Source organism: Sebastes umbrosus, chromosome 9 (assembly GCF_015220745.1).
Source record: "Sebastes umbrosus isolate fSebUmb1 chromosome 9, fSebUmb1.pri, whole genome shotgun sequence".
NCBI classification, from domain to species: Eukaryota; Metazoa; Chordata; class Actinopteri; order Perciformes; family Sebastidae; genus Sebastes; species Sebastes umbrosus.
In genome coordinates, this window is record NC_051277.1 from 24,461,021 (window position 1) to 24,474,248 (window position 13,228).

The window sequence follows — 13,228 nt, forward strand, 5'->3', positions numbered from 1 at the left end:
TTTGGTATGCTATCTCAGGTGGCCTATTTGTAAGTTTTATCTGTAACTAGTTATTTCAAAGGTTCTTATTCTTGTATTTTGAGTTTTGTATGGTATTTTAATGTGTTTGTATGCACTTAATGTGGACCCCAGGAAGATTAGCTGGTTGCTATAGCACCAACTAATGGGGATCATTAGTAAAATAAAATAAAATCCCCTAAAACTATCATGAGGTTGACTTTTTTTGTGTGTGAAATATATCAACAACTACGGGATGGAATGCCATGACATTTTGTACAGGCATTCATGGTCTCCAGATGATGAATCCCAATGACTTTAGTGATCCCCTGACTTTTGATGTCCTGGAAACAGGCCAACGTTTTCACTTGTCCTGTGAAACATGTCTAGCCTACTTGATTTGCACAACCGTTACACACCGGGGGCGTGACGAAGAAACGACACGAAAATGCGAAATACTCGCCTGCGAATATTATACATCTAGGGCTTTTATTGTGAAAGGTAAGAACGGAAGGAGTGGATCTGCTCTGCCTTCGTCAAGGTTGAAAGGAGTAATAAAGTGTTCCGTCTTGGTTTGGACTACGGTGCCTCCGTGTTGTTGTTTCATAAATATAGGTGCAACTCAACCCCGCTCCACACAACGTGATTGGTTGATGCTGTTATTCTTGATGCAAAAGCACAGAAATGGCAGTCTCATTCAGGAAAAAAATGACATTGCTTTTTTGGTGTGTGATATTCATGTTCTGTGTGAAAGTACTCATGACAAAAACAACAGTGTGAAAAATTATATTGACGTTCAAATTAATTGCACGAAAAAAACGCCCCCATTCATTTATTTTGGTATTGTAAGGGAGTTGCATTATTTTGGATTAAAGTTGAAAAGTGGATCTCAGTCTACGAATCAAATTTCTGTAGTTGTCCTTTATTTATTATGTTTGGTGATTTAAGGGAAGATGAAAAATGAAAAGACCTGAACAACATCATCATTATGATGGGGAAAGCATTTATATTTAAAGCTATAAAAAGAAATAAAGAACAGAATATCATTTTTGAGCGTGGGTGGGATACTTTGAGTCAGGGTGAGGATTGGAATTAAACAAAATTAATACATAAATAATGTCTATAAAGATCAACTAAAAGGGATGTCTGTATAATAGAATAGATAATTGTGTAAGTGAATGTGTCTAATTGGATATGTATATGAATGCGCGTTTAGATATAGACATGTGTATATACTGTATGTATATATATATATCTATATATGAGGTTGGTTGTATGAATATGTATGTAGATGAATATGAACTTATCTCTTGACATTGCACTATTACAACGGGTAGTACTTTTTTTTCTTTCTTTCTTTTCTTTTTCATATGTTTCTTTTTGTTTATTTATATATGTTGTTGCTGCTGTCTGTATGTCCCTTTAAAAGTATCTGTATGTATTCCTTTAACCTTAAATCAAAATAAATAAATAAATAAAAGAAAATGCCCTCAGTGTGTAAAGGCCTTAATTAGTAAATGTTATCGTGTTAACACGTTAACCTAAGAAGGTAAACATTATACCTGCTAAATATCAGCATGTTAGCATTGTCATTGTGAGCATATTAACATGCTGATGTTAGTATTAGGCTCCGAGCATCACTGTGCCTAAGTATAGCGTCATAGGGCCGCTAGCTTGGTTTTATTTAAAATCAAAGCTATTTTTGCAACCAATTCTTTTTTATTTCTGAGTTTACATTTCCTTCTACTTGAGTCAGATGCTATTTGCCATACCTCTCTGTAAGTATATCTATGGGCTAAGACTTCCTCTAAATGACCTCACGCTGTAAGCTGACAGCCAGACAGCTGAGCGTTTAAATAGCTGGAGTGTGTTATAAAAAGACAGAGAGCACCTGGTAAAAGTCTATTAATCTTCAGGTGCTTGGAGGAGACATTCGTTATCAGAGCTCGGGAATTAAACATGAGCATGAATTCTTCAGAGGCGCAATATAAAAGAGTTGGATAATTTTAGAAGGGATCACTCCACCTGTAATTTTAGCTCCCCTCAAAGGCCTCTCTGTCTCTGCCGTTTAGAACTAATCCCTTTTGGAATTTGAAAGCTGTGTTCTCCAATATGTATTCACAAAGTGGATTAAAGAGACTGAATAGTTCAGGTTTTGTTTTTCATATGATTAAGTGAAACCTGCGAGAGTGATTAGATTTCCCGGCAAAGGGAAGAACGTGAAAGGTTAAAAAACCATGTATACACTTGCTATTATGCCAGCAGCATTTGCAGAAGGAGCATTTTTTGACTATGAAATGACAAATATTTGGCAGAGTGGTGACTGCGGCTGATCTTGAAACAGGTTTGCGAAACAAATGCCTGCTAATGACATTAAATATGGCTGTGATTCAATCTTTGTCAGTAAGTGAAACCTGCTTTTGTGCGTGTTTTTTTTCCTCGAAATGCACGTCAAGGCATCAGGTGTGTTTGTGGGAGGAGGGAGGATTTCAAAGCGGTGTTTGCGGCATTTCGTGGCGCCTGTGATATCGCAGCGCAGCGTGATTGATTATTCTGACCGTGGCATTGACTGCTTTACACCGATTAGCCTTTGACCTTATAGGTGAGAGATCACATCAACCGCTGGGAGGATGATAGGTGGGAAACGGGATGGCCCTAATTTACCGTCCCATTATCACAGCCCTGTCAGGAAGGACTGGGGGGGAATGGGAGAGGGGAGGGACAAAAGGACAGAGGGAGAGAGAGAGAGAAGAGAGGGATTAATCAACAAGGAAGGCGGATGAGAGAGAGCATAGCGACTGTAAAACGTTGAGAAGCAGGAGCCAAAATTGCCGCCTAATTCTGATGTTTATTTTATCTGAGGTGGCAGGTGTGCTGTGTCCACAACCTCGCCGAGCTTCTCTGTCCTCTTCTCGCTGGCTGTATGGCTCGCCTAGAGATAAGACTGTAATGAAGCCGGATGGGAATAACACAGACCACCAAAGGAAGCCTTCGGCCAGAAACGGCCGCTTCCATCCCTCCTCCCTCGGCTACCCTTTGTCTCACAACATAAATTTGCTCCTTCATCCCCGTCCTGCTGGCTCTGTTTGTTTAGGGACTGCCGATGAAGGAAAATAAGTTGCAGCGATTCCCAGCGGGCAGTCGAGCCCGACTGGAAGCTCCGTGTTTGTGTTATCACTCGGACAGCTTCAAGCTGGGAATTTAAATGTGGACTTCCAGAGCTAAATGATTCAGTCTGACATCAGTTAGCTTTACATCATCTCAGGCTAATAGACGACATTCAGGATCACTGGATGTCATTCATTCCCTTTGAGGAACAGAAAGTTGAAGAAGAGGATTTAATCAGCAGAGGTCTAATTAGCTGCAGCCTAATGAGGAGAGGTGTCTTCTGGATTTTACTTTCTATTGTTAGTGTCATCACACACGTTTCCCAGGGTGTCTTTTATTTTGACAAAGCTGCAGTGTCTTTAATAGGGGATGGGGAAAAAAAGTTTTTACCTTTCAACACACGATTTTGAAATCGATTTTTTTAATGCCAGAATTGATATATTAGCTTCATTTGAGTCTATGCGGAGGTAGAAGGAAGTTACTGCTTTCATTGTTGTAGTCTGAGTAACGTGACGTCATGTCTGTTCCGAGCCAAAACGATAAAGTACAAAATGTCGGAAGGGTCTGCATGGATACGACCTACACCCTCACATTTTAAATCTAACGTGGTAAACACGACACATACAGTAAAGTATGGAAACACTTTGGGTTTCACACATTGTCAGGAAAAGCAGAGCTAGACATGATGGTTAAAGCTGCATGCTAACTCTGTCATGGACAGGAAACGTGATCGTATTGCGGTAACTTGCGGTCAAGCCATCCGTCACTCTCATCTCCGTGGTCAAATCAGCCAACGCTACAACTGTAGAACACCCATACACTGACATTTATGTTAAATGCATTCAAACGGCCCCGATGGAGCTGACCATGGATGTATAAAGAGAACAGAGCTTACGGGAGAGCTAGCAACGGACTTGGCAAAGTTAACAGAAGTATACACATGTGACTACGTCTGGTCTTCAAAATAACGTGTTAACAAAAGGAACTGTATACACAAAATACATATATGGAAATAAGACTGATTGGATTATATCAACCAGAAGCATAAAACTGTATATGTCTCCTATAAAATAAAAAGAAAATACCACTAATTTGTGAGCAAAAATGTCTCTGTTCTTTTTTTTTTGGGGTTGCTGGAAAATAAATAAATAAATAATGCCTGACAATAACTCATTCATTTGACTTCAGGGCAACTCTGACTACATACATGCTGAAAATCAAGCATTTTTACTGTATTAATTTAGATATTTTCCAAAGAAAAAGTCCCTAGAAGTGTATGATTCAACTTTTTCCCATGGTCTAGTGTTAAAAAAGTAAAAAAAAAAAAGTCACAATAAATCGCAATATCGAACCGCAATACTTGTAGAATCGTAATACTTCTAGTATCGAATTCGGAGATAGGTGAATCGTCCAAGCCCTAGTCTTTAATAAGAAAATTGCTGAACATTCAAAAAGTGTAACACCTTGGTGTTTGTGGTTTCCAAACCCTTTGGGTCGCGACACCTTAAAATTGAAACAAAGTCAACTTGTGACCCCTAATTTCCGGTTATGGCTTTCGTGTGGACATGATTTATGAGCAATTCAACCAAAGAATGATATTTCATATTTCATTTGGATTTTTTTGCTACAAACTTGTTTATTTTTTCTTTAATCATCCCATCTTGTGGGAACCACCGCCATACAGCAGCTCTTCTCAACCACCTCGCCGGGGCGGAGGAGGAAATATGACCCTGAATACATTCAATTTGGATTCATAATGACAGGCAGTGATGGGTGAGGGTAAGCAGGATATTTATTCTGGTCATTACAGCTGACAGTGGCATAACACATACTTACAGACCAGTTTACTTTTTCTCCTTTTTTTGTCATGTTAGGTTTTTTTCTCTCATTTATTTGGGAAGGTGGTCGTCAGAATCAAAAGTGAGTTACAAAAGGTTGAGAACTCTGTGTGATGATCAAAGCTCACTGGCAACTACTTTATGTGCGTTGAGATCTCATTTATATAATTTTGTATTAATGCAAGTCAGTGGCCTTTACTGCTTACAAATGATTATCAATTTGAATCTAAATTGAGCATTAAAACCTAAGGATCAACGTTTACTATCCAGTGATTTTGTTTGCCGGCTCCCTAAATTCTACTGATCCAGGAAATGTTTGAGATGTCTAGTTTTTATAATAATAATAATGATAATAAACGTTATTTATATAGCGCCTTTCAAAACAATGTTAAAAAATGCTTTACAGAGGAAAAACTCAAATAAAAAAAATCCGCACCGCCATTAAATAAAGATCCAGCAAATACAAGTAAAGTGAATAGAATAGAATGAAACACTCTTCAATAAAATGAGATAAAAACAGGGAAATAAACAAATAAAACATAGTGAGACTGGACAAATAAAACTTTGGGCTGACATTAATAAAAGGCATTTTCAGAGAGAAAAGTTTTCAGAAGTGATTTGAAAGATGTTACTGATTCTGAAAGTCTGAGCTCTTCAGGCGGGGAGTTTTAAAGCTGAGGGTCTCTGACAGCTAAAGCCTGGTCACTTTAGTCTGGAGGGACTCGGGAACTGCCAGAAGGGCCCTGCTTGCCTGAAGATCTGAAGCTGTGCTCTGGCTGGTCGGGGAGTCCATATTATAACTAGGAGCTAAAGCATGAAGTGCTTCAAACAAGTAGCACTTATTGTGGATTTTAAACCCCCCCCAAAAATGCTTTCAAGAGCAAGATCTAAATGGATTATGGAGATGTTATGATAAACTTCAAGGCTTGACGGTTAATTCTTAACCTTGGAAAGAGGAGTTGACAAAACAATCTCAACTAAATGTCCACTTAGGCCCTGTTTAGACCTGGCATTAACATGCCTCTCCACATGCCACTTGAGTGACCACTTTTGATCGGATCGGATTGACTAAAGGTACATTTTGAACAGATAAAAAATGTGCAATTAATTTGCGATTAATTATGATTAACTAAGGAAAATCATGCGATTAATCGTGATGAAACATTTTAATCGATTAACAGCCCTAATTTTGATATATTGCTTTAGCTTATAAAGAAAATACTGTTGTGCCGACAGGATACAGTGGAGCACAGAAGCACAGAAGACAAACGTCTGCCTGTGTATTCACCTGAGGAGCACAGTGAGATCTCGCGGATCCAAGCGAGGACGTCAGTTGAGTAGGTGATCCTTAGCCACTGCTAAAAGAACGTGGCCATATGCGGCCCAGAACACCTCCGAATGTGGTCTGAGCATTCGGACCTCAATGCGTCCTCAATGCCTTTTGAGTGCATTCACACCTGTACTTAGAGCTGTCCATTTGTGAATGGATCACTCAGGACGAATGTTAATGCCAGGTCTGAACAGGGCCTTACTCACTTGTTGCAGAGCTTTCGAATAAAAAAACTCAACTTTTAAGCTTGCAAGTCTTAAAAGTGCTCTAAATAATGGAAAGCTTCAAGATCAACAGCTCTGTGACAACTGAGCCGGCTAAATCTGCTGACGAAGACCATGGGTGTGTGGTACCAACTAAAGATACCAACCTGCAGACTGATAAACTCTGACCTGACCCATTACACTGTAAAAGGAGCAGAAATCATAGGCTGCCTGTCAAACCAGATGCTTCACGCAATTTTGGTGCAGCCTATAGCTGTCATTACTTTGCAATGACAGGTTTCACATCGCAATATGCCATGACATTGAGAATCCAACACTCAAAACCACACGCCATAGCGATATTTAACCCACTTAAGCTCTCAAATACATTCCAACGTAGCTAAGAGATACTATGCGTGTGTGTGCGAGCATCATACACACTCTTTCAGGTTGGCAGAAAAGACAGTTGCACTGCTCGATGCAGCAGGTGTAAACACAGACGCGCTGACAGCACCGTGGGTCTGAAAGCTGGCTCGGTGAGGCTGTGTGTGTGTGTGTGTGTGCTGATGTTTTTAGGCAGAATGGATTTCGCATTAGTGCCCTTGTTTCCTCTTCCTCCCCTCCTTCTCCCTCTCGCCCCTCTATCCCACTTCCTCTCTCCTCCTATTATTCTCATTCTGCACTAGAGGGCCGTCAGCGAACCCTGAATGCATTATGCTGTCTGCTCCATTGTTTGTGCTGTTTCTCTGCGCCTGTGCCCCACTCTCTCCCAATATTTGTTTTCATTAATCACAATGGGTGCCTGCTGCGGGTGTCTTGATGGCTTTTTTTGGTCGTCTTTTGTTCCGCGGCGCAGCTTTTGTCTTTAGGCATTGGCTTTCTGTGTTTTTGTTTGTGCGGCCTCTGTGTTTGTGTAGGCATGTGTGTGAAAGCGTTTGTGCACGCAGGTGCATATATATATACCCACATGCGAGCGCGTAGACAAAGATAGAGGTGGGAAGGAACCGGACGTCACGCATGTTTCACAATCCTCACACACGGTGTCTCTCATCCTTTACATGTGTGTCTCTGATCTGGGTTCATTACCGCCGTCTTCAGAGGAGCAAGTGGATACAGAACGGACGGTTATTCTGTTACAATGCTGCATGCGCACACACACATTCTTATACATATCGCATTAATAGTAAAATATGATTTATTGATTGAAACGGATGCATTAAGTCAGAAAAAGTCTTCCATATGGTAATATTCTGAATATATGCGGCTGTTTTTAATACAGCTAACCAAGAGGAAGCCATAAATACAGTCTATATTGTACGACAAACAGGTGGTTGATTTTGCAACACATACATCTATGAGCTCAAACTAAACATCTCCCCTGCCTCCATTATTGAGGATCTGGTTGGTGTGTTTGTCCCAGACGGGTGGTGTTGCCATAAGGTAGATAAATAAATAATCTCTGAAGAAATATTAAAACTTGTCTGTTGTTTTCCCCACCTCCTGCTCTCTGTTCCCGTGTTCCCTCTTCCTTTTACTCTCATTCATCCTTTTTATTTCTCGTTTTCGCGTCCCTACTTTACTCCGCTCGCCTCTCTTCCTCTGATGCGTGACTCACAAGGTTTTTACTCTCTTTTTGTGTTTTTTTTGTGGCGAGTTCTCTGTATCTGAGCCCCAGAACACACACACAGGTGTGAACGCCTGAAATGTATGGATTTGCCCAGTGTTAAAATTTTCAGCTGCTCCACAGGATCAATTCCAATTAAATATCAAATAGGGTTTCTACTTTCTTCTCATTCTCTGGCTGCTCTGCAGTCTCACAGCAGCGTTTGGTCCAGAATTTATCTGCTTTCTTCTCTTTCCTTAAACCTTGTCTGACTCTGATATTCCTTCTTTCTATATGTCATTCAATCTCTGGGTTATCACTAGGGCTGGGACAATACGCCTATCTCCTGATTCAATACTATCACGATACTTGGGTGCCGATTCGATATGTATTGTGATCTTTTAGTATTGCGATTCTACAAGTATTGTAATTTGATATTAGATGATTGCATTTCCGGCAGAAAATGTGTGTGAATGCTGAGAGCTGAAATCAGGGCTGGACTGGGACAAAAAATCCCCCCAAAAAATTTGAGTTTCGGAAACTTTGTTTCCTGAATTCTGGTGACTTTAGAACAATGAAAATAACAAAATAATAAGTACACTGCAACAGCATTTTTATGTTAAACTTCTAATTTTACCTTTAAATCTCAGGAAAGAAGACTGAATAATTCGCCCCTCTGGCATAAACTTTGCGTGTGAATATCTAGCATGAACTAATATTCATCAGCTGAAATTCATTTTCATTTTTCATTTTCATTTTTCATTCATTTTTTGCCCCTGCTGTCCCTTGTTTGGGATTATACATGCTGTGCAGTGCCAGAAACAGGTTAAAAAAAAGTAAATTTGACATAAATTGGGTGAAATACGAATTGTGACCCAGAGAGGGAACCGGGAGAGGGCAATGAAAAACGGAAGTCTCCCAGGAAAATCGGGAGGCTTGGCAAGTATGCTGTTTTGGCCCATCTGCCAGATACTGGGCTTTGTCTGGGAGGGAAGGGATTCAGTTATAAAACTATGAGTGATACATGGTTGTTAATTCATATCTTACTGTGCAGTAAGTCACAATAGCAATGATGCTGAATTCCTTATAAAAAAATGTTGTGAACTTCAGATGGGTCTCATACAGTATATCAGTAATACATTAGATCATCATTAATGTTTGTTGAGTCTTATCGGACCTATCACATTCAGACTCTGACGGGGTTGGCACTTTGGGGTGGCCAGTGCCAGCCCCGGCCCCCACTTTGACAGAAACACAGAGAGACACAGAGAGAGACGGATAGTAAACAGCAGAGGATCAGAAGAAGCAGAGAAATGCGCTTCTGATGTGAACAGCCAGGCTTCAGCTCGTGCAGAAATTAATAGCGCGGCGCTTCCGTTCACTACGAGAACGCACGCGGCGCAAATACGCTGGCTCTGCGCCGTTATGTATCACCATTATGAATCTCGCAGAGAACCTGATATGGAGAGGGCAGAGGAGAGAGTACCGGCAGCTTGTGAGAAGCTCCGGTACGCATGAAAAAGTCCCGGTACGCCATAATGAGTAAAATGAGTAAAATACTGCGTATCGCTACGTACCGGCCCACTTCAAGCACTGCTCATCTCTAATGACATTTGTTGAACAAGGCAGCTAGCCCATAACTGCTTACCACAAACTCTACACTCCCTCCCTCTCCTTCTCACTGTGGCCGCCCGGCACAGAGCGATTGGGCCAGCCCAGTGTCAATTAAGGAAAAGAAATGGGCCGATTTACCTGTTTTATGGGTAAAAAAAAAGACATACGTGGGCCCAAAAGGACGTCGGCTCACCGGGAAAACGCTCGGTATGCCAGATGGCCAGTCCAGCCCTGGCTGAACTGAATTGCAAAGCATTGCTGAAAATACAGAAATCTTAAAGCATAAATGTGGAATAGACTTCTAGAAAGTAGTATTTGGGTGGAATACACCTTTGAACCTAGAAGTCGTTAGACGGAAAGTATTTTGATTAGAAGAAGTTGAGGAATACAGATTTGCATAACAATACTGTGATCTGTGAGCTGCTGTACGATTTATTGCGTTTTTTGTTAACTTGTTTTAATACTAGACCATGAGGAAAAGTTGAATCATACACAAAATCTCTAAATTGATGCAGTAAAAATTTTCGATTTTTACCATGAATGTAGTCAGAGACGTCCTGAAGTCAAATATATCAGTCATTGTCAGGAATTTTTAATTTTTTCCCGCAACCTAAAAATAAAAAATAAAGACATTTCCCAAACAATGTGGTGGTATTTTCTTTTTAATTTATAAGGGATGTGTAATGTTTTATACTTCTGGTGAATATTATCCAATCAATCTTATTTCCATATATGTATTTTGTATATACAGTTCCCTTTGTTAACACCTTAGTTTGAAAACCGGCATAGTCACACGTGTATACTTCCGCTAACTTCGTCAAGTCTGTCGCTAGCTCTGTTGTCAGCTCCGTTCTCTTTAAACATCCATAGTCAGCTTCATCGGGGCTGTTTGAATGCATTTAACATAAATATCAGTATATGGGTGCTCTACAGTTGTAAGCACTGGCCGATTTGACCACAGAGATGAGAGTGACGGCTGGCTTGACCGCAAGTTACCGCAGTACGATAACATTTCCTGTCCATGACAGAGTTAGAAAGCAGCTTTAGCCATGATATCTAGCTCTGCTTTTCCTGCAATGAGTGAAACCCAAAGTGTTTCCATACTTTACTGTATGTGTAGTGTTTACCACTTTGGATTTCAAATATGAGGGTGCAGGTCGTATCCACGCAGACCCTCCACCATTTAGTGCTTTGGCTTGCTGCGGCTTTGTTTTGGTTTTTGAAACGGATATGACATCACGTTACTCAGACTACAACAATAAAAGCAGTAACTTCCTTCTACCTACACACAGACAGACAAAAGTCTATTTCAAAATCGTAAAAAAAATATAAAATTGCAATACATAGGTGAATTTTTTTCACCCCGAGTTAATAACAGGGTCTTCCGAGCAACGGTACAGTGTGGAATAATCATGAGGAATCATGTAGGTGTCCACAGAAGGATGCTGTGTTTCTAGGGACAAATGCAGTCCTACTTTGTCAGCCAAACAAACTAAGGGACAGTGAAACAAAGAAAAAGTTTTACATAGTTAAACAAAAAGTTATGGGTAGAGAAAGAAATGGGAAAATAGCCATTGTTACATATCAGCTGCACAGTGCAAGTTGGTAAATAAAGCTTTCTCTGACTTTAAGAAAAGTGGATTTGAAAAAGTGTCATCCGGTCGGTGACAGCTCTACACTTACCTCCTTTCTTTCACTTTTACACCCGCAAGTTGCATCATGGTGAACACAAACCTGTGAGTGTGTGTGTGCGTATATGTATTCATGTAGTGTCTATCTGTATTTATGTATGAGTGTGTGTGTGTGGGGGTACTTGAACCCAAATCCAGTGTGTGTCAGATGATGTGGCAACAGTGGACTAGGCAGCGAGAAGCCTTTTTTTTTATCTCACCCAAAGCATTTCTTCTGGATAATGTGTGTATGTGTGTGTGTGTGCCTGCAAGTGTGTCAGTGTGTGTCAGCTAGAAGTGGAACTGATAAGAGCTCTAGGGATATCTCTATCCTCACACTCTTTTCCAACAAGGACCATTCTTCCAAAAATGGATATCGAACATTGAGGCCCTGACCTGATTACATCACCTAAGTACCTGTTGCGATATTCCGTACATGAGCTCTTCACCGCTGAAGTTAACAAAAAATGGACTCAGCATAGTCCAATTTTAAAACATTCAAATATGATTTAAATTTGACTGCTCTCTCTAAATCCAGAGATTCGACTGCATGTCCCAAAGTATGTGGACACTTAAATAATAGGCCCTTATGTGATGTGCTGCTACTCTTCCGGGAAAGCTTTTCACAAGAGATTGAATTTGGAAACTCTTGGTTAAAGGTCCGGTGTGTAGGATTTAGGGGGACCTATTAGCAGAAATGGAATATAATATTCATAGCTATGTTAATCACCTGCAACTAAGAATGGTTGTGTTTTCGTTAGCTTAGAATGAGCCCTTCATATCTGCGTAGGGAGTGGGTCCTCTTCACAGAGTCCGCCATGTTGCACCACCATGTTTCTACAGTAGCCCAGAACGGACAAACCAAACACTGATCTCTAGAGAGAGCCTTTCACGCTTTTACGTTGATCTTAGGTCCTCTGACACGCTTGGAAAGGGAGGGATGAGCGGAGGGTAGATGCCACTAAATCCTACGCACTGCTCCTTTAAAGCTAGGATTGGTAATCTTAAAAAACTAGCAAGAGTACGCCAGATTATAAAAACTCTCCAACCGAAAAACCCAGCAGTGTTACCGACTGTTTTCCGATGAAAGTAGCTACTAGCGGCACTAGCTCCAAAAGTTGCTAAATCTAGCGAGAAAGTCACCAAGTCGGCAACACTGGCAGTCTGTCGCTTCAGGCCTCCAAAGCCACTCCCCCAAAATGTTCATTATGGACGTAAACAGCGAACATGGCTATTGTTAGTACTCATCGCTGTCAAACTAGCAGCTTTTGGAAGACTGGTGATGCCCAATGAGTGCACAGGCAGAGTGCGCGGACGCAGGTAGGCACATAGGTAGACAGACAGGAAGACGGGGCCGAATGAAATGATTGGACCAGCTTATTACAGTCCTGCGACAGCCACAGATACCAGATGTTTTTTTTCTTTTTTTGTCAAAGCATTTGATTTATTGATTACTGTCAGGAAGTAATGAAAATGTCAACTAATATAACAAAAAAATGTTTTCTAAGTAGATTACCAACCCCAGCTTTAAGGTTATGTAAAGATGGTGGCTATGGTTAATAAAAAGGCAAACCAGCTCTGACCTCCACACATTGTATCTCTCTGCCTTTCTGCATATAGGACACTCTACTTCCTACTTTGTCTCTGAATGTTGGCATTGGACGTAAACCGTGAGAGGCAGATTGGTCCAATATGGATTAAATTCCTAGGGATTCTGGGTGTTAATTGCTTCCATTCAGCCACAGGAGCGTTATTGCGGTCGGCCACTCATGTTGGAGATTAGACCTTCCAATCCATCCCAAAGCTGTGGGTAGGGTTGAGGTCAGGGCTCTGTGCAGGTTAGTAAAACTCTTCCACTCCGAACT

The 13,228-nt window shown here is 40.8% G+C and overlaps 1 long non-coding RNA gene across 1 annotated transcript in view; it reads right to left on the reverse strand.

Moving 5' to 3' along the window:
• LOC119494592 overlaps nt 1–12,647 on the reverse strand; it is a 30,098-nt gene extending 17,451 nt beyond the window's left edge. Inside the window, exon 1 of the long non-coding RNA XR_005208248.1 lies at nt 12,521–12,647. This is a non-coding gene — a long non-coding RNA (uncharacterized LOC119494592). The remainder of the gene's footprint in view (nt 1–12,520) is intronic.
• Between the last annotated feature and the right edge of the window lie 581 nt (nt 12,648–13,228).